Source organism: Rhipicephalus microplus, chromosome 4 (genome assembly GCF_043290135.1).
Source record: "Rhipicephalus microplus isolate Deutch F79 chromosome 4, USDA_Rmic, whole genome shotgun sequence".
Lineage (NCBI taxonomy): Eukaryota > Metazoa > Arthropoda > Arachnida > Ixodida > Ixodidae > Rhipicephalus > Rhipicephalus microplus.
In genome coordinates this window covers 107,936,055-107,957,433 of record NC_134703.1, presented here as the reverse complement: position 1 = coordinate 107,957,433, position 21,379 = coordinate 107,936,055, and the positions used below count along the sequence as shown (strand labels likewise).

The 21,379-nt window shown below is 48.5% G+C and overlaps 6 non-coding genes across 6 annotated transcripts; all 6 read right to left on the bottom strand.

Moving 5' to 3' along the window:
- Positions 1–111: 111 nt before the first annotated feature.
- On the bottom strand, positions 112–182 carry TRNAR-CCU (transfer RNA arginine (anticodon CCU)). Its single transcript has one exon. It is a non-coding gene; the product is annotated as a tRNA-Arg (tRNA).
- Positions 183–300: 118 nt separating this feature from the next.
- On the bottom strand, positions 301–372 carry TRNAK-UUU (transfer RNA threonine (anticodon CGU)). The gene has a single exon. It is a non-coding gene; the product is annotated as a tRNA-Lys (tRNA).
- A 306-nt stretch (positions 373–678) lies between these two features.
- Positions 679–750, bottom strand: TRNAT-UGU (transfer RNA threonine (anticodon CGU)). The gene has a single exon. It is a non-coding gene; the product is annotated as a tRNA-Thr (tRNA).
- A 118-nt stretch (positions 751–868) lies between these two features.
- TRNAT-UGU (transfer RNA threonine (anticodon CGU)) lies at positions 869–940 on the bottom strand. The gene has a single exon. It is a non-coding gene; the product is annotated as a tRNA-Thr (tRNA).
- Positions 941–1,058: 118 nt separating this feature from the next.
- Positions 1,059–1,130, bottom strand: TRNAT-UGU (transfer RNA threonine (anticodon UGU)). Its single transcript has one exon. It is a non-coding gene; the product is annotated as a tRNA-Thr (tRNA).
- Positions 1,131–1,437: 307 nt separating this feature from the next.
- On the bottom strand, positions 1,438–1,509 carry TRNAT-CGU (transfer RNA threonine (anticodon CGU)). The gene has a single exon. It is a non-coding gene; the product is annotated as a tRNA-Thr (tRNA).
- Positions 1,510–21,379: the final 19,870 nt, after the last annotated feature.

The following is a 21,379-nucleotide window of genomic DNA, read 5'->3' as shown; positions in this document are numbered from 1 at the left end:
AGCGTCCAGCCAACAGTTTCATCAAAGCACAGCTGTTGCTATACGAGGGAAAACTGGTTCCTTGTTATTCGAAAGTTTATGAATACCAACAAAATTAATAAAAATAAGTAATGCCGCCAGTGAGGTTTGAACTCACGACCCCGGTTTAGGAGACCAGTGCTCTACCACTGAGCTATAGCGGCCGGTGACAGCGTCCAATCAACAGTTACATGAAAGCACAGCTGACGCTATACGAGGGAAAACTAGTTCCTCGTTATCCGAACGTTCATGAGTAACCATAAAAATAATAAAAATAACTAATGCCGCCAGTGAGGTTTGAACTCACGACCCCTGGTTTAAAAGACCAGCGCTCTACCACTGAGCTATAGCGGCCGATGAAAGTGTCCAACCAACATTTGCATCAAAGCACAGCTGTCGCCATACGAGGGAAAACTGGTTCCTCGTTATCCGAAAGTTTATGAGTACCCATAAAAGTAATAAAGGAACTAATTCCGTCAGTGAGGTTAGAACTCACGACCCCTGGTTTACGAGACCAGTGCTCTACCACTGAGCTATAGCGGCCGGTGAAAGAGTCCAACCAACAGTTACATCAAACCACAGCTGTCGCTATACGCGGGAAAACTGGTTTCTCGTTATCCGTACGTTCATGAGTATCCATAAAATAATGAAAATAACAAATGCCGCCAGTGAGGTTTGAACTCACGACCCCTGGTTTACAAGACCAGTGCTTTACCACTGATCTATAGCGGCCGGTGAAAGCTTCCAACAAACAGTTGCATCAAAGCACAGCCGTTGCTATACGAGGTAAAACTGGTTCCTCGTTATCCGAACGTTCATGAGTAACCATAAAAATAATGAAAATAACTAATGCCGCCAGTGAGGTTTGAACTCACGACCCCTGGTTTACAAGACCAGTGCTCTACCACTGAGCTATAGCGGCCGATGAAAGTGTCCAACCAACATTTGCATCAAAGCACAGCTGTCGGTATACGAGAGAAAACTTGTTCCTCAATATCCGAACGATCATGAGAAACCATAAAAATAATGAAAATAACAAATGCCGCCAGTGAGGTTTGAACTCACGACCCCTGGTTTACAAGACCTGTGCTCTACCACTGAGCTATAGCGGCCGATGAAAGTGTCCAACCAACATTTGCATCAAAGCACAGCTGTCGCCATACGAGGGAAAACTGGTTCTTCGTTATCCGAAAGTTTATGAGTACCCATAAAATTAATAAAGGAACTAATTCCGTCAGTGAGGTTAGAACTCACGACCCCTGGTTTACGAGACCAGTGCTCTACCACTGAGCTATAGCGGCCGGTGAAAGAGTCCAACCAACAGTTACATCAAAGCACAGCTGTCGCTATACGAGAAAAAACTGGTTTCTCGTTATCCGAACGTTCATGAGTATCCATAAAAATAATGAAAATAACAAATGCCGCCAGTGAGGTTCGAACTCACGACCCCTGGTTTACGAGACCAGTGCTCTGCCACCGAGCTATAGCGGCTTTTTTTTTCTTTATTTCCGACTTCCACATTTGAAGTCACTTGTTACATATATAAAACGTGTGATCCTTGCTTTGGCCCACACGAGCTTAAAATTTCGAAAAGTTAATTCGAGCGCGAAAATTTGACACGATCACTCACACACGCACACACCCATGCATCAAACACACAGCGCTCACTTCCAACTGATTTATTCATAGCTCGAAGGCTTGAATATATACAGGACACATTGTGCGCACACACACCAGAAGAAGGCCAACAGCATGCATTATCAAAACGTACAGCTAATCAATATCCTAGCCTTAGAGCGATAAACTGAAGTTTACTTGGTAATAACGAAATGGAAGGGGCGCTTACATAGTGATATTTATTTTTTTTTCAATGAAAAAGGCCTCTAACACTTCACGTGCAGTTTTACTTGCGCTTCTGCCCATATATTCAAGGCTTCGAGCTATGAATAAATCAGTTGGAAGTGAGCGCTGTGTCTTTGATGCATGGGTGTGTGCGTGTGTGAGTGATCGTGTCGAGTTTTCGCGCTCGAATTAACTTTTCGAAATGCTCTACCAACTAGCCCAACAACAAGTTCTCTTAGAGCTTAAAATGTTTTGATGCGGACTAAGTCGTCGAATACTGAAATCCACACTGGCGTATCGGGGAGCGTGCGATGCGCCTCTCTCAGACGCACCACATTTTTGATGAAATGATCAGAAACGGGACGAGGCCCGTGTGCTCAGATTTGGGTGCACGTTAAAGAACACCAGGTGATCGAAATTTCTGGAGCCCTCTACTATGGCCTCTCTCATAACCATATGGTGGTTCTGGGACGTTAAACCCCACATATCAATCAAATAGGTGAGCTAAACCTAGACCCCCATCCTTCACGCGCTTGAACAAATTTTTTTGTTGTTAATGTTGTTGTCTGTTTTTGTACTGAGAACACCGTTGTACGCTGGTGCCAAAACGGGGGCCCGCAGCTTCGTCAAGCTATCCTTGCGATGGCTTTTTCTGACGGCCTCCGGCATTGTGTACTATGTACATGATGTCAATAAAGTTCACTGTTCCCTGTTCAAAAAAAAATTGGTCCGGCTGCATCTTTCCCATTGCGAGCCCCATATAAAGACCGCAAACACTCTTTGCAACCTTTGCACGTTGATGCTCGAACAATGCAGCGTCTGCATCACATACCACAACTTCTTGATTAAAAACAGGCTCTAGCAAAAACAGACAGGTTCGTGCCTTTCCACCTGTCTTTCTTTTCTTTCATTTCTCTCGTTATGTGACCAATGCTCTTCGCTGCCTTTAACATTCAAGGGGAATACCAAGGTACATGGTCGGTGTTTTCATCCAGCACACATTCGCAAAATAGGCTGCTTTTGAAAACCATCTTCTATGTCACAACCTGAGGGATTCCCCCAGTCTACTCGGCTCCCTGTGACGTTAGAAATATGCTTGACAACACTTATCGTTTCCTCAACACTTTCTTTGTTAGTACAACACACCGCAATGTCATCTGCATATGCCAGCCGCTTGACTTTTCCTGCCGCCAAACTGAAACCACGTATTTTATCGTTTTATTTGATTGGCAGACACAACGATTCGATATAAATACAAAACAAAAGTGGACTGAGGGGGCAGCCTTGACGCATAAAACGCATTACGTGGCTGGAGGCCCCCAAAGACTTATTAACAATTAAACGTGTTGTGCAGTTCTGGTACTCCAAGGCCACTCCCTACCTGATGATGGAACCAACATTAACAAGATCTCACATGACATACAAAATATCACGCACAACACAATAAGCACAACAACGCCGAGTAGCGCTTTGTCACAACACTCTAGCACGCATCGCATCCTGTGAATGTTAGTGCCAATCGTTCTATTTTTGATCCCACACCTTTCATCTTCTGCCCCTATTTCTTTGATAACATTCTGATTCCTCGCTGAAAGAACCTTCATAAAAATTTTGTAATCGACATTGGTCAGCGATATGGGCCTATAACATGTCACCAGTTTAGGTTTCTCCACTTCATCCGTTTTAGGGATCAATATTGTATGCGCTTTACTAAAGGAATGTGTCAGAGTTTTCCGTTCGTACGCCTCGTTGAACAGGCCTGCCAGCAACGGGGACAGTTCTCTCCTAAACGTCTTGTACCACACCGCAGTTAGGCCATCGGGTCCCAGTGATTTTCCGGGGTTCAAATGACGAATCGTGACTTCGACCTCACTTTCAGTTATTTTTCCTTCTAATATCTTCTTCGTGTCGTCACTCAGCCGAGGCATGCGCCGAAGAAGCTTTTCTTTAAAGACACCTATATTCGCCTGTCGTGCTGAAAAGAGTGTTTGATAATGAGCAAAAAACGCGCCCTCTATGGTTTCATCGACGCCGGCGTGTGTCCCGTAGCAATAAACCTTATCAATGTGATCACGCCGCCCCTGCGCTTTTTCCAGGCCAAGCGCTCTTTTTGTGGGCGTCTCCCCCGCTTCACGAGCGCGAACCCAAGCACCTTTGTAACACTGATTGTCTTATTGTTCAAGATTTTCTTTTATACTGTGCACCGCATCTTCACAGGTCCCAGGCTCTTTGGTTTTGAGGGCTATCTGCTGCTGCAGAGTTTTATTCAGACTTCTTTCTTTTAATTGTGCTTCAAATTTTAGCGAGCTCGACCTGTCCAGCCTTTTCATTTTTACCTTCTGTTTTAAACATTCACATTTCTCTGCTACAGTGCCTGTTTCTTCTCTTCATTAATGGCTCCGTGCACTTCTACAAATCGCTCATCACTTAGCAATGACGCGTTCAGTTTCCATAGCTCCCATTTAAAAGCATTTCGTTATTGATTCATACCTATGCGGCACGCAACCAAACAATGATCTGAAAAAGACACTGGCACTACGGTGAAGCCATGGCACATTGGCATAATGTCTAACAATAAGTACACGCAGTCTCACCGCGCATAGCTAGTGCCTTGAAATCGCGTGTACATCACTTCCTGGTTCGCTTCGACGCATCCGTACACGTTGTCTGTGTCATGGTCGCTAAATAATTTACTTAACACGTCACTCCTTTTAAAAGCAAAGCATTTCTTAGTGAACTTCGGCGACTTCGCGCGTATCTATCTATCTATCTATCTATCTATCTATCTATCTATCTATCTATCTATCTATCTATCTATCTATCTATCTATCTAGCCGCCTACGACTTTCAGCTCTCCTGGCCGTTTCAATAATGGCATCGATACCAAACTTGGTATGGCATACCATGACTGTGTGAAGAACATATTTAACTATTCACAGCATGAAAATTATCACATGAATGTCATGAATGTCATGGTTTTAATGTCATGGTCCTGAAGTTTTTGCGGTGGTTTCGTTCACATGGCATGCTGCAAAACTGGTATGGTATGACATGATTGCATGGCGAACACAAGCGACAGACCCCAACATGAAAATCATCACATGCGTGTCATGTAACAACATGACTACATGCCATGATCATGATGCGCTGGTGGCCGTTTCGCTAGCTTCACTTATACCGAATTTGGTATTACGGAACGTGAATAGATGACGATGGTATGATACTGGTACAAACATGATAAACATGAGATGCGTATCATGTAACATTATGCCTACATGCTACGCTCATGATGCGCTCGCAGCCGTTTCACTAGCTTCCCATGTACCAAACTCGGTAATACGCGAAGCGAACCCACGACACAGGTAAATGACACATACAAACATGATAATCTTGACATGCGTGTGATGTAACAACATGACTACATGCCACACTCATGATGCGTTCGCAGCCGTTTCGCTAGCTTTACATATGCCAAATTTGGTATTACGTGATGTCAATGAATGACGAAGGTATGTGACTGGTGCAAACAGGATAATCATGAGATGCGTGTGATGTGAGAACATGACTACATGCCACAGTCAAGGCGCCAATACATTTTGACGTGACGCGGTGCGCGTGTGCACCGGCGTTCATTTCGTCGGGTCAAGCCGGCGTTGCCACACCAGGCATCGGTCCTGCCATATACTCGCAGGCACGCGCCACGCTGCGTTGCTTTGACGCATGCGCGTTTCAGCGCGTACAGCGTCCCTCCGTCACGAAAAGAGGGAGACGCAGAGTTGTCTGGATGTAGGCCAAACCACATAAGCGCGAAAATGCACGCGACAGCGACGAGCGACGCGACGTAGATCGTCTTCGCGCGATCAGTCGCTAGCACAGGCAAACCTCATTCACGCGACGGCTTCGGCGAGCGAATTCCACTGTTGCTGGCAAGAGGCCGTCTACTCGCACCAATAAAACCGCGTAGCGAGCGGTTTCCAATTTAAAAATAAGATATATTGTTGTGTGATGGAACGGAAAGTGTTTATTATTGCCTTGCAGCACTTTTTATATGCACATGCGTAATAAACATTGCGTTATTTTTTGTCGCGCATACGTGACTCGGGCAGGGTCACGTGCACCTATGTAGTCTTTGTCTTTTCCGGTATTTCGCTATTGGCTGCTTGAGCCCAGCACTTCCGGGCGATGAGCGACGGTTTCCAAATCTGGAGAACCGAGCGATCGCGCGAAAACGAGCACGCGACACGTCGCGCGAACGCCCTGTTTCGTCGCTCATAGCGTCGCTCGTCGCTGTCGCGTGCATTTTCGCGCTTATGAGGTTTGGCCCTAACGCACCGGCGCGAAATTCAGCATGTCGCATTAAGGCCGTTTCACATGACACAAAATGTAGTGATTTTCAGGCTGCGAATTCGCTCGCAGCGAAAAAAAAGGGCAGTTCGCTCCCGCCGCAGCGGTCCGCGGCGAGCTTCCAGGAAATTTTCGCTCTGATCGCAGCGGCGGGAGCGATTTTTGGTCGGGACTCGTCGAAATAGGGCTGTCCCGGCCAAGCCGTCGAACTAGAGTCGACGTGTTTGTTTTGGTAATGGCCGATGCTGTGCATTTTAAAGTGAATCCAGAATGGAAAGTGTTCTTAAATGACGAAACAAGCAAGCCCTTCGTTACCGTTCATGGTAACATTATGATATCATAATGCACATATTATTACATAACAATCGTGTCTGTCATATTGAGCGGTGGAAAGAACTCACCACTCCAGTTGCAGAGCAAAAATCGCGAACCGTTCGCGGTCCATGTGAAACGAAACCACCACTAGCGACGGTTGCGAACAAAGCGATTGAAGCGAACGGAACGATTTTTTTTTTTTTTTGCTTCAATTGCGGCATGTGTAACAGCCACGCCGACGGGCGCTGGTCGCGCCTGGCGTCAGGCTATAAAGTGATCACGTTTAGCTAACGTAGCGTCGCTGTGCCCAGCGAGTGCGCGCGTCAACGCTACATTGGAGTATATTGGGCCCTTAAAGATGCGCTCACAGTCATCTTGCTAACTCCACATATACCAAATTAATTGTTTCGTGTCGTCAATGAATGACGAAAGTATGTTACTGGTGCAAACATGATAATCCTCACACACGTTTCATGTAACGACATGACAACATACCACGCTCATAGCGTGCTCGCGGTCCTTTTGCCAACTGCACGTATACTAAATTTGGTATCACGTGAAGTGAGTAGATGACGAAGGTAAACGAAACATTCAAACATGATAATCATGACACGGAAGTCATGTACGGCATCATTTACCTCCACCTCGTAACGTTGTACTGATTTTAAAGGGACATATCAACCCTTCTCATTCGTGCTTCCCATATCATCGATTCCCACTGTACGTGGGATCTGGCAATTTCTTTCATCACAGATTCCAGTACTACGGACTATATCACGAGTATTCAAAACACAATTGAAGTCCCCCCACAAAACAACCCGCTTATCGCCCTTCGTCCGCTGGAACAGATTCGAAAAAAATTAAGCATGCTCTTCTACACAATTTGGCGCGTATATGCATATTACCCAGAATTATACGTGGCAAAACACAAAATCGCAATAAACAACTCGTCCTGATTGATGTGAAAATACATTTTTAACATGAAGGCCTTCCTTTTTTTTTTTACAAAAAGGATACACCCCGTGGACGTCCCTATCGCATGGCTAACAACCGTAAAATATCTGTCAGTGAAACGGCGCACCATGCTCCTGGGGGGGGGGGGGGGCGCTGCGAGCGCTCGATGGTGACGGACGCACCACTCCACATCGCCTCCGTAAATTTTCTGCTATTTCTGCGGACATCCACCTTGGTACCCCTGAAACTTGGATTTATCGTCACCGCCAAGTTCTCCGCTTCGCCTAGACAACACCTTCGTCCAGGTGGGTCCAGTTTTGACAACTTGAGGGACATCCTTCACTGCCGGCTACAACGCCGCCTCGCTAAGGGCTCTCAGCCCGGCGATGGCGGCCGTCAACGTGGTTACGGGCTATGATCCTACCTCAAGCCAAGTGCTGTCCATGGAGATTTCATCCTCCGTAAACACTATGCCAACAGAAGATGAATACCTCGAAGACATGGTGAGACTGTGGCAACGCAAGCAAGCCAAATCAAAGTCTGCGTCTCAACAACAACGAGACGCCACAGCTGGCCGCCATTCCCCAGCCTTGCAAGGAACGCCGGCGCTCCATCCCTCCGGTGGTGTGCCTACCTCTGCTCCGTCCTCGCAGCCAGCGAAGCAACGCAAGTGGCGTCCGCGTCAGACTCCTCGCCTCTCTCGCGACGACTACATCGTAGTAGTTAAACCTCGCGTTCCCTGCGAGCTACGCACATTTGTCCCGGCCGATCGCGCGGGCGACGCCATCCGCAGCTACCTCGGCGACCGGACTACCACGCAAATTCAAGTGTGGCCAATCTGGGAACAGAACATCTTGGTCTGTAGCACCACCATTTTGCCTATGGCACAGCGACTCCTCGGGGACTTCCAGCTGCAAGTGGGGGATCAGCAGCTGCCCGTTCGAGGCCACGCCAAGGCACCAGGGGATACATGCAGGGGCGTCATCAACGTAAACCCTGCTGAAAGCCCGGAAAAGATAAAGTCTGAACTGTATTGGCCTCGAGGTACTATCCTTGCGGTCCGCAAACTCGGAGATTCCGCGGCGGCGGTGGTGACTTTCGAGGGCATGAAGTTACCCCGCTTCCTCTTCTACCACTGCGTGGCGACGTACATCCGCGCCTACAAGAAAACGGTCCCGGTTAGCACCAAGTGCGGTACCATCGGCCATCGAACACCTCAGTGTCCTCACCCCGCTCCAACGCAGTGTGCCAAATGTGGAACCCCCGCACCTGCAGGTCTCAATGCCCACGACTGCCACCCCAAGTGCCTCCTCTGCCACGGCGCCCATGAGACTGGGACCAGTGGCTGCAGAGCAAAATATCGAAAATATCGGAAACGCAAGCAGCCCTCAACATCTGCTCGAGGGAGCACCTCATGTTCGTCACAGCCAGACAGCGGCACCAACCTGCATCAGTCGGCTCCACCACTCCACGCCGACACTCAGGTATTCCCACCGCTCGAAGCACCATCGGTGGTACCTCAGGTGAGCCGTTGGGCAGGGAAAGCTGCTTCTAAGCCTCTCTCACCCCCTTCTGTCGATCCTCCTTCTCCCGAACTTGCGGCCCTTCGCCAGCAAGTTGCGGCACTTCAAAAGCAAAATTCTCTTTTAAATAAACAACTCGAACTCTTAAATAAGCGACTTCAACCCCAACAACAGTGTACTGCAAGGCCATCCGGTATTGCCTCCTCTGTCCAGGCGGCTACGCCAGCTACGTCCAAGCTTAGTCCTGGCGCTAAGCCCACTCCCATTAAACCGACGGTTCAAACAACCATTTGTACTCCAGCACTCGGAACCGGTGCCACATCTACTCCAGAAGCTCTTGAGGCTCCTGGGGCACCTCAGGTTATCTTGCCCGCTAACCAAACTCTCCCTAGCGAAGAGCGCACCCCGCGCGTAGAGGAACGCCTCACGCGCGTCGAAGCTTCGATTAATCACCTCCTCACCAGCTTCTCGGTCCAACGCATAGTAGTAGAGGTTACCCAGGCTATTCAAGCCTGGGCAATCACCCAGTTTCAACCCAAGGCATCGCGTTCCCGCTCCTGCTCGGTGAGCAGTGAGGGTACAGCTCCACGGCGTCGTCGTAAGGTGGCTACCACCACCCCGCCGTCGGACAATCCGGCCTCCGTGCCCCTCCCTGCCTCTGAGGAATCCGAGCGGGACATGGAGGACCAAATATAAAACCTAAGACAGTCACGATGGCTACCAATCGTACGTCCCGTTCAAACATTGCGTCTAAATTCGAGATCATACAGTGGAACCCTGGAGGCTTCGGGAACAGGCGAAAGCGTTCACATCTTTCCCTTTTCCTCAGCTCACTTGGCTCTCAGCCGGCCGTCTTGGCGCTCCAAGAATCTGGCCCTGCTCCATCCCTTCCTGGATACTGCTACTATGTAGGCGGCACCACCACATGCCTCCTCGTGCATAAAGCTTACACGGCGGTACAGATTGACCTCGATCTGGATCTTCCTTACGACTACTGCATGATATCAGTGCTGTCTCAGCGGAGGGGCCAACCATCAATACATATCTTAAACGTGTACTGTCCCCCTCGCCTTGCAAGGGCTTCGTTTTCGCATCTCTTCCATCGGGCGCTGCGTATAGCGGCCCGACAACCACTGGTGATTGTCGGGGACTTTAATTCCCCCAGCCCTCACTGGGGTTACCACTACGAGAAGGCCCGGGGCAGAGAGCTTAAGGAGCTCATTTCCTCGCTGAGCCTGACGCTTCTTACCGATCCGGCACAACCCACACGTTCCGGCAACTCGGTCACGCGAGACACATGCCCCGACCTCTCCCTCACCCGTCACATCCGCCATGCTACATAGGAGAATTTAGGCGAAACCCTAGGCAGCGATCACTTTTTACTCCGCATTTCGTTCACACCGCGGCAGAAAATGCGCCAACACTGGGGCCAAGCCCGTCTCACCGATTGGACTCGGTTCAGAATGCAACCATTCCCCGCCGGCCTCTCCTCGACCGAATATGCAGCGTGGGCATCATACGCTCTCCATATGAAACAAGCGAACACTCGCACCCTTGCAACCTCTAATTTGACTCCTGCAATCGATCCACACCTCCTACATCTTTGGCACGCTCGCCGTGGGCTCATAAGGCGCTGGAAACGCAACAAACTTAATCGGAAACTTCGCGCTCGCATTGAGGCGCTCACTGCAGAGGCGGCCGCATACTCCGCACAACTTTCCGATGCTAACTGGGCAGACACCTGTTCGAAGGCTGCAAACCAGATGAGCTCTAAGAGTGCGTGGCGACTCTTTAGAAGCCTTCTCGATCCCTCCACCACCAGGGGAGAAACGCAACGCCAGCTCCACCGTGTTCTGCATGCCTTTCAGGGCACTACGGATGAACTCGCGCGAGAACTTTGTGACCGCTACATCTGCTGCACAAATGAACCCGCAGGCCCAGCATATACGTAATCCGGCGCCCCTAACACCGACCTCGACGCCCCATACACGCTTTCTGATTTACGATTTGCACTCACGAAAATGCGACGGAGCACGGCCCCTGGACGCGACGGAATCACAGTATCGCTCCTGGCAAATCTTCCCGACCAAGCACACCTCTCACTACTCCACCTTATAAATTCGATATGGGACGGCTCTCCGCTTCCAACGGAATGGACCACATCGGTCGTGACATTCATTCCCAAATCAGCAAAGTCCGTTAGTATTGAGGCACTGAGACCCATCTCACTTACGTCTTGCGCAGGCAAACTCATGGAAACCATGGTTCGCGAACGCCTTTCCGCCTACTTGGAGGCCAGGAGGACCTTTGCCGACACGATGTTTCGCTTTCGCCCCCATCTGTCGGCGCAGGACGTCCTGCTCCAGCTTCAACACGATATCATAGAGCCGACTGCTATGCGCCATAACGATAAAGCCGTGTTCGCTCTCGATCTCCGTGGGGCGTTCGACAACGTCAAACACAGCACTATACTCACTAACCTGTCTACCACAAACTGCGGGCAGAAGACTTTCAACTACATTCGCGCCTTTCTATCACATCGCACCGCCTTCATTCGCCTTAATTCTACCGAACACGGCCCGTACTTATTAGGCACGCGGGGTACACCTCAAGGGGCAGTCCTGTCTCCTCTGCTTTTTAACCTGGCGATGATGAACCTCCCCTCTCTTCTAAGCGAGATCGAGGGAATACAACACGCACTATATGCGGACGATATCACAATCTGGACCAACACCGGCTCCTTAGCGCAAATCGAAGAACGCCTGCAAAAGGCTGCCCTTCTGCTGGACACCTACGCAGGTTCATGCGGCCTGGAGTGCTCTCCAGCTAAATCGGCTCTTCTTTCAGTCTCTCCGCTACCGCCGCCTCAAATTTTTCTTCCGTCCGGGCCCGTCCCGTCAGTGCAAAACATTCGGGTTCTTGGCCTTCACTTCACATCGTCCTTGGATCCAAAGGGCACAATAGCAGGCCTCAGACGCACCAGCGAACAGGTGAGCCGCATGATACGGCGAGTTTCTACCAAGCGCGGCGGCCTCCGCGGGTCTCAGTCCCTCCGATTGGCCCACGCGTTTGTGACCAGTCGCGTCCTCTACGCCTTGCCTTACCTTCGCCTGCGTCGTCGACACGAGCACCAGCTGGACGTCCTTCTTCGTTCAGTATACAAACGCGCTCTAGACCTACCTGTTGCAACTTTCAACAGCTGATTCGTGGCTCTGGGGGTACACAACACCTTTGCAGAGATGCGCGAAGCTCATCGCGTTAACCAAATCAATCGACTGTCGCAGACGCCTTCAGGGCACTGTCTTCTACACAGACTTGGCCTTAACCCGATATCTGACCAAGACCCTCTGCAGCCGGTGCCAGAGCTCTGGCGTCAAAAGCTATGGGTGGAACCTCTACCCCGTAATATGAACCCCGACCTCCATCCTGGCCGTAGACTAGCACGCGCCGCGGCCCTTCATACGCGACACTCCGATCGTCCTGGTGTTTTCTACGTGGACGTCTCGGGTCCCTCCCCCTCGGGTCACTTCACGGCTGCCGTGATTACAGAGGGCAAACACGTAGATGGCCTCTCCTTTCGAGCAGACACAGTAACGCACGCTGAAGAGGTTGCCATAGCTTTGGCCGCCTCTCACCCTGCCTCACGCACCATCCTGAGGGACTCGCGCTCGGCCTGTTCTCAGTACCTTCAGGGTTCCATTGCCCCGCTGGCGGCTAGCCTGCTACAGGCAGCCTCTTGGCGCTTTAACCCTCATCCCATTCGTATAGTCTGGACCCCAGGCCACTCGGGCCTGCCCGGCAACGAGGCGGCAAATGCCGCTGCCCGCGCTTCTCCTGTCCGGGCCGTTGCCCCTCCATGCCCCGAGACGGAATCTGGCAATACCAACCTGACGCGCTTTCGCGAAATTTTGGCTTATTACCGGGCTTCGCGCCGCCTCTACCCGGACCCCGCACGCGGTTTGGAGAAAGCGGACGAACGACTGCTACGCCGCCTGCAGACAAACACCTTTATCAGTCCGGCGGTCGCCAGGCACTTTTTGCCGGAAATCAATGGCACCTGCTCGACCTGTCATGTCCTCGCCGACACATATCACGTCGTAGCATCGTGCCCAGTTAATCCCGTCCCTTTCTCGCCCCCTTTTCCTATCCCAACTAGAGAGGCTTGGGAGGAGCACCTGCTCGGCTGCTTTACCTTGGCTGCACAACGCTCCTTGGTGGAGCGCGCACGGGCAGCTTCCAGCTCCACTGGCGTCCCGGAATAGGGTCTTGCCACTCTAGCACGCCGACGGGCCACGTCAGCACTCTCTAGTATACTTTTTCTGAAATAAATGGTTTTTACCACCACCACCATGCTCCTGGTCTCTTCTCTCCGTCAACCTTAGTTTTCTGGACGATTAGGCCGTCTATACATTTATCTGTGAGCAACTTAAACTGACAACGGCCAACAAAAAGCTACTTCAAAGCACAGCTCTCACGATTCGGTGAAAACTCGTTACTTCATTTACAGAATGTCCGTGTGTACCCCATAAATAATAAAAATAACCAATGCCGCTATAGTGCTGCCGAATTGTTTTATTTCTTACTCTGCGGGTTACAATAGAGGACACCAACCAGGGGGCGAAGGAAAAGTTTATTTCAACAGGGCAGTTCAGAGCACGCAGGCTCCTGGGCCCCCTCTATCCCGCTGCCCGGGCAGCTGCGCTTAAGCGTTCACTTGGTGGTGGCCCAGTACGCTGGTAGCCAGTTTGTCAGCCATTGTTTGCTTAATGTGGTCCTCTGAACACAGTAAGGTCTCCCAGTCCTCCTAAGTCTTGAGGTGTTCTAGGGCTCGCGGGAGAAGGTCAGCTGGGCAGTGAGAAAGGGTGTGTATAGCAGAAGCAAGATATTCAGTGCGGAGAGCGCCGGCTGGTGTTAGGAAAAGGGGGCGATAGTGCGATAAAATGAGAGCAGAAGGAAGAATGTGAGTCTATAGCTGGCGCAGAGGTTGCAGTTCATGTGTGGAAGAGTGTTTGCGTGCGAGCGCTCTTACTACAATGTCCGCATGTCGCTGACAAATGAAGGGCAGTGCTTTCACAGTAGGTGTCCCGCAATGTCGATTGTCGTTTATACATACATGACAGCATTTTATCGCATACTTAACTGGAAATCTGTCTTTACAATGATTGATGCTCAGATAACGTTATTCGTGATAAGTCACATGTAGCTTACTTGCTTTTTCTTGTATGCAGCTTTTTTTTTTACTGTTGTTAGTGCAATTGACCCCATTTGACTGGAGACCACGGCAACTGATGCGGAAGCTATTGCAGTTTCTTCACCTAGAGTGCATTAGTGCAGAGTTTGAAGTTACGTTGCTACTGCAGCCATCAACTTCACCTTATGCGGTCACATTCTGACGTATTTTGTGTAGCATTCAGTTGTGCTTAATTCAATGATAAAGCTGCTTACGCAACTTCATCAGATAAATTATTGTGGCTGATATTCAATATATGTGGCGTGAAGCAGCGATTAATTTTCGCGGCACATGCCACTGTATGAGCGAGTGGCCCGCCGCGGTGGTCTAGTGGCTAAGGTACCAGACTGCAGACCCGCAGGTCGTTGGAACTAATCCCAGCTGCGGCGGCTGCATTTTCGATGGAAGCGAAAATGCTGCAGGCCCTGGTGCTCAGATTTGAATGCACGTTAAAGAACCCCAGGTGTTCGAAATTTCCGGAGCCCTCCACTATGGTGTATATCAATATCATTAGGTGGTATTGGGATTTTAAACCCCGCATATCAATCAGTTATGAGTGAGTGAAAAACTATATTCAGTCCACAGCAGACGCGAGTGAACTCAAAGTAGACAATATACACAGTGAGGACATTTAACATGTATGTTGGTGATTTTCCTTGATTGTTCGGTCACCTGCATCACGATTGACGTAAAAAGGGGGAAGGAGCTCTCTCGCGGCAGCTCTTTTTAGTCCCTTCAATCTATAACTTCTTATGGTACCACCAGACTACTGATCAAATGTGCTGCAAAGACAGCTATAGTAGCTTGTTTTATATTGCTAAAGGCACTACTGCAATATTTTGGACACGTTTAGAAGAAATGTCTAAAACACGTCTGAGCTAGGTTGTTCAAGTCGCTTTTTTTTTTTTGTTTTTTCAAGGACAGCGTTAGCACGGCTATCCGACGGTCGGATAGCCGTATAAAGATACAGAAGAACATATTGTCCAAGGAGGTTATACTAAGTACAACCTCCTTGATATTGACTACAGTGTAGTCTTGACTAAGATATCTGTGATGATTCAGTTTCGGTTTGGCGGCCTTCGGCTACCAAAGAGAGCTGTGTGAAGGAAGAGGGAGACAAAGTTGGGTGGATGGTCACAGCGGGTATGCCCCACGGGCAATATAGGTGAACAAGAACAAGGGTAGCCATTGCCGCGTTCAATCGGTTAATTGCCGCGGATTCCACGCATGTGTTAGGTTGCAATAGCGCCACAGAACACCTGTATACTACCATTTAGTAGTCCAGGAGACAGGACACGCGAATTACACGGATGACATTGCCATCTGGTCTGCAAGTGGCCCTGGGAACTCCGGAGCAGAACCTTCAACATGCGCTGGACACCACACAAGCTTTCCTTCAAAATACGGGGCTGAAACTATCTTCCAGCAAATCAGAGCTGCTTCTATTGGCGAATTTCATTGAGAGAATAGGAGTAGAGAGGCAGGGCACTGTGGAGTGGGGGCAGAGTACTGAGAGCAGGGCCACTAAACCTGCCACTAGAATGCGCCGCGCTCCTGGAGGGCAGGTGAGAAGGCGACTAGCAGGGAGACCATGTGACTGAAACATTCCAAGGCCCGGCATATTCTTTGTGGGGCAGCAGCAAATACACGTGAAATCGGTCGGCCACATATTCTTCATTATCCTAATACCTACTATGCTTGTGCAATGACTCATTCGGCAAACGTCCAGCTCTCATCATAGCCATCCGTACAAAACAGCGGTGTTAGAATGGCTAGCACATTCTAGCCACCCTAGCTATGGTCCCTAGAATATTCTAGGGACCATACCCTAGCGGTGTCAAACTACACATGTTTGCTACCATTGCCGCCGCGCTCACCGGCTGAAGAAAAATTTGGAGGCTGTGATGTTCAAGTACAACGTGACTCGTCGTACTGCGCCTACTCCGCTTTTCAGGCGCGAGCACGGCAAACTGCTCCTGGCTGCTCTCGGCACAGCAAAAGCACTCTCGCTCTGGATGACAGTGCTCCTGCATCCGTTCGACCACTGAAACACGTACGCCGGCTCTGAATAGAGCACTTTAAGTGTGCTTTTGCGTGCTCCTGCTCTCCCAATGGAATTCGCCATATGTAAACACGGCCCCAGGAAGGAACAGCTCCTTAGCTTCCTCACCGTCCACCTACACACCGAGGATGGAGAAAGTATCCAAAGATGTTACACAATGAAGGTTTTGGACATGGTAGCTTGTGCTTACAGCGGTGGCAACGTGGAGGCCCTCAAAGAGAAGGGTGTCCTCAACTTCACAAGGGTCTTATCAAGGGTCTCCAGTAGAAGGGCCGGTCTGAAAGAGGACCACCTCATGAAGGCATTTCCCACCTTTCTCATCAGCCACGTGACGTACGTCGCCCCCTTCCTCAACTGGAAGAAGACAGAGCTCAACAAAATTGATACATTACTTAGAACAAGATTAAAAAGGTTCGTGAGACTCCCCACAGGCCTCCCACGCAACACTAGTACAGAACGACTCTTCCAATCGGGCCTGCACAATACAGCTGCCGAACTCTTTGAGGCACAGCGGCATGCCCAAATTAGTTGACTCTCACTCTCAAGGGCGGGCAACAATATCTTGTTAGAAGCCGACCTTCAGCCCCTCTTCATGCCGCCAGAGAAGTCCCAACTTTGCACACACGCCATGAAAGCGATGACAGCTGGTTAGGCCGATTCCCAGAAACACACCCGATCGACCCACAATTAAGGACGAATAAAAGCGAGAACCAAGGCCATACTCGCCAAGATCATGTGCAACGATATGTAGGTCTTTTTTGTTTATGCTGCAAAATATTGGAATCAAGGTGCGTAGGCACCTTGATTCCAATATTGCACGGGAGCTTCTGTCATTTACTCAGACTCTAAAACAGCTATAAGAACTTTTTCGGTGGCCCTAGTTTCTTCGAAGGCCGCTACGGTCATTAACAGGCTCTTCAACTATGAGAGGAGGAAAATTTTCTGTCCTCACACATTGCATTGTTTCCGGCCCACATGAGAAACATTCACGGCTTTCCTGGCTGCAGCCCAAACGAGCGCGCGCACTAACTGGCGGGAGAACTCACTGTCCGCGTCTGCGGTCCGCCCCCTCGCTTCAGTGCAGCCTGCAGATACCTCGACCACAAAGACCCGCTCGTATCATGTCACGAACTCACCTCGCATATTAGAACGTCGAACTTTTCCTGCTTATCATACAAATCTGATCACAGCACAAGCAATCACTTACAGACAGTTGCAGACTCGTAAATACATCATACCAGCGACACTAAGCAGGATCAATTCTGACTTCTCCACTGTATGTCCACACTGTGGCAACGAATATAACAATATCGACCACATGCCCAGTCATATGCCCTGTCAACGTGGGTACAGAATTTTCTGACCAGTCCTCCTGGTACTCCGCCCTTCGAAGCACAGAGCTCATCGTTCAGCTCAATGCTGCCCAGAAGGCCCAGGCCGTCACCGAAAGGCTCTGTCTACCGTTCCCGACCTGGGTGGAGCCGCCGGATTATTTGGCAGGGCTCTCGGCACCGTTTTGTTTTTCTTTTCAGGACCCTAATAATGTTCACACTCGCTCACTCACTACCATTCAGTCGAGCTATGCGGGTGCCACAGGGCCCGCAACGTTCTTAAGCCGTCGTGCCCCAATGAGAAGTAGTCACCATGCACGACCACCTGTGATATGGCCTCTTGCAAGACCACGACAAGAAGGCAAGTCAATTTCCTTAAAAAATTATTTTGTAAGTAAGCCCTCATTCAAGTCAATTTTGTCTGATGATTAACATAATCTTTGGTATACCGGAAGGCGAAAATGAAACAGAGGAAGAAATAAGGCAGAAAGTTTTGCATGACGTATTTGATAAGCTCCTTGGTGTTAAAGTTAATACGGTCGAAAGAATTCACAGGTTGGGAAAAAAGCGTGACGATAAGACCCGCCTTGTGATCATGAAGTTGTTCGATTACAATGAAAAAACAGCAGTATTCAGCAACTGTAAGAAGCTGAAAGGTTCGGAAAGTTCCGTGTCAAGTGATTACTCGCAGGAAACATTGCAAAAACGCCGAAACTTGTGGGAGAGTGCCAAAAAAGAAAAGAGTAGTGGTTGAAAGGTCAGACTTGCGCATGACAGAATTACCATTGATAACGAAGTATTCTGCTGGGGCGATGAATAGAACTGCAGAACTAAAATTCAAAAGAGGAAGGTGAGCGCTGACGGACACCTGTCACAATGTGCACCGAAACCTGATGATTTCACGTTGATAAACATGAACGCGAGAAGCCTAGCTAACAAAGCCCTAGAACTTGAGCGTTTGCTTATTGTGCACAATCCCGATATTGTCATAGTGAGTGAAACTTGGCTGCGTCCAGACATAAAAGATACCGAAATAATTCCACCCGCCTACAAAATGATCCGCAATGAATTCTCGCGGAGTCGGGGTGGCAATTATCTATAAACAGGGAATGAAACCCGTACTCATGAATGATTGTCCGGGCACAGAAAGTGTTAGATGTAAAATAACGTCGACTGGAATAACTTACGTTATTGGTGCTGTCTACAGACCCCCAAATGCTCCTGTTGCCTTTTTGGAAGCCATACAAGAATACATTTTGAACAACGTCCCCTCAAACGCACGCGTAATCCTGGGAGGAGATTTTAACTTGCCCGGGATATGTTGGGATACTCTGAAAACAGGTTCTGTAGATGCTAAGCACAGCGAGATGTTGCTGGATATTGCCTTTAATAATGACTTCATCCAAGTTGCAAACGAGACTACCAGGATGGGTCCAATAACAAACTCAATCTTAGACTTGATATTAGTGAATATGAACATAGAGGAATACGCCGTAACGGTTCACGATGGCCTCTCTGATCATAAAATAGCATTGCTTTGTATTAAGAAGTTCATTTTACCCAGCCATGTTAAAAGAAATGTAATCACGGTAAAGGATTTTAGCCAAGCTGATGATGTTAGCATTTTGGACCATCTAGAAATATCTCTGGATTCATTTCACGTGGAAATAGACGTCAATCAATTGTGGTGTACATTTAAAAGTATAGTTCATTACAGCTTGGGTAAGTTTGTACCGCAAAGAAAGAAAACTGTGAGGAAACGCAATTCTTGGATGACTCACCACCTAACCTAAGCACCTAATTCAGCTCAAACGCAAAATTAGGTGCAAAAAGCACTACGCAGAAAAAATCAAAGCGAGATATTTTCTCTTTCGTACACATTAAAGCTCAAGCTGTCAGCTGCGAAGGAAAACTATTATTCAAACACGCTTTCCGAATTTATGAAAGTTTCACCCCTACGGTTTTGGCGTCACCTTGCCGAGCCTAAAGAGAATGTGCAGTACCTTGATGTTAGTGGAAACATTGTTACTGATAGTGCGCAGATCGCTAATAGGTACAACAATTACTTTCGTTCTGTGTTCTCAGCTCCAGAAGTTCTAAGAACAAATCATGATACATGTAGCTTGTCTGCGTTAAGCCCCATGCCAGACATTGTTATTACAGAGGAAGGCATTCTTTCGATTCTTCTCGAGATGGATACAAAAAAAAATCTATTGGCCCCGATTGTATACCGAGTGAATTCATGAAGCGTTACGCAGAGTGGGTTGCGAAATACCTAAGGGTTATTTTCAAAGCATCCCTAGAGCAAAATACATTACCAAGTGACTGGTTAACTGCCAAGGTAGTCCCTGTTCATAAGTCTGGAGCAAAATGCAGCGTTGACAATTACATACCAATCTCAATTACATGCATATGCTGTAAAATACTGGAACATGTCGTGTCAAAATGCCTATACAAGTACCTTGAGGATTCAAATATTCTGGTCCCTAGCCAACATGGTTTTCGGCGGAATTTATCAACTATTACTCAGCTAGTACAAACCACCTACAATTTTGCACAATCTCTAAATGAAACGGGTCAAATTGATGCAGTTTGCCTTGATATGTCAAAGGATTTTGATCGTGTTCCCCACGCGCAGCTGACAGAGAAACTGGTACGCCTTGGCGTAAATAGGAAGTTGATAGAGTGGCTTAAATCGTGCCTTTCTAACAGGGCACAATTTGTTGAAGTTAATGGTGTGAAATCCCGTACTTTAGGTGTGAATTCTGGTGTCCCCTAGGGCTCCGTGCTCGGCCCGGTGCCCTTCTTGTGCTACATCAACGACACTGCAGAAACAATTTCACCTACTATTAAGCTTCACCTGTTCGCAGACGATTGCCTTATATATTCGAGAATAAATCATCGTAACGACCAGCTCGCTTTAAACGCAGCACTGGATAATATAGGCAACTGGTGCAAGAAATGGAAAATGAAAGTTAACTATTGCAAAACCTCGTACATGACAGTCACAAAAAACGTAAAATATGTGTTGGCGTTTTCCTACCGATTAGACGGGCGTAGTTATAGCGAGTAACGCATTTTAAATACTTGGTTGTCATCCTATCTGAAGACTTTAGTTGGAAAACTTACATTAACCACTTGTGCAGCGTTGCAGAAAAGAAGCTGTGGTTTTTAAGAAGAAAATTGAAACTGGCATCAACCAAAGCAAAGCTTACGGCATATTTGACGCTTGTGCGGCCTACGCTAGAATATGCGAGTATTATATGGGATCCGTATAGGAGATACCAAATTGATAAGATCGAAAAAAATACAAAGGCAAGCAGCTAGGTCTATTCTGTCGAGATTTAAAAGCACTGATTAGGTTAGTGACATGCTAAGCCATCTTAAGCTACCTCGCCTTTCAGACCGACTGAGAATAGCTAGGTTGAAGCTTCTTTTTAGGCTAAAAAGCAATTGCCTAAACTTAGACACTAGTTTATACTTAAAACCAAGGAACACTCGCACCGTCAGGGATAGCCATGCGGGCCTATTTCTCGCAAATAATGCCAGGGTAGACAGTTTGAAATATTCGTTCCTACCGAAAACAATAGAAGACTGGAATGCCCTTCCACAGGCTGCAATTTCCGCAGTCACAGTTAATCAGTTTGAGTCGTCCTTGCTTCGTCATTACTCACTTCTAAGTGATCGATAGCTTCTGTAACGTTTTATTCGTGTGTTCTTGCATTTTTTTTTTTTTCGTGCTCCTGTCTTGCGCACGCGC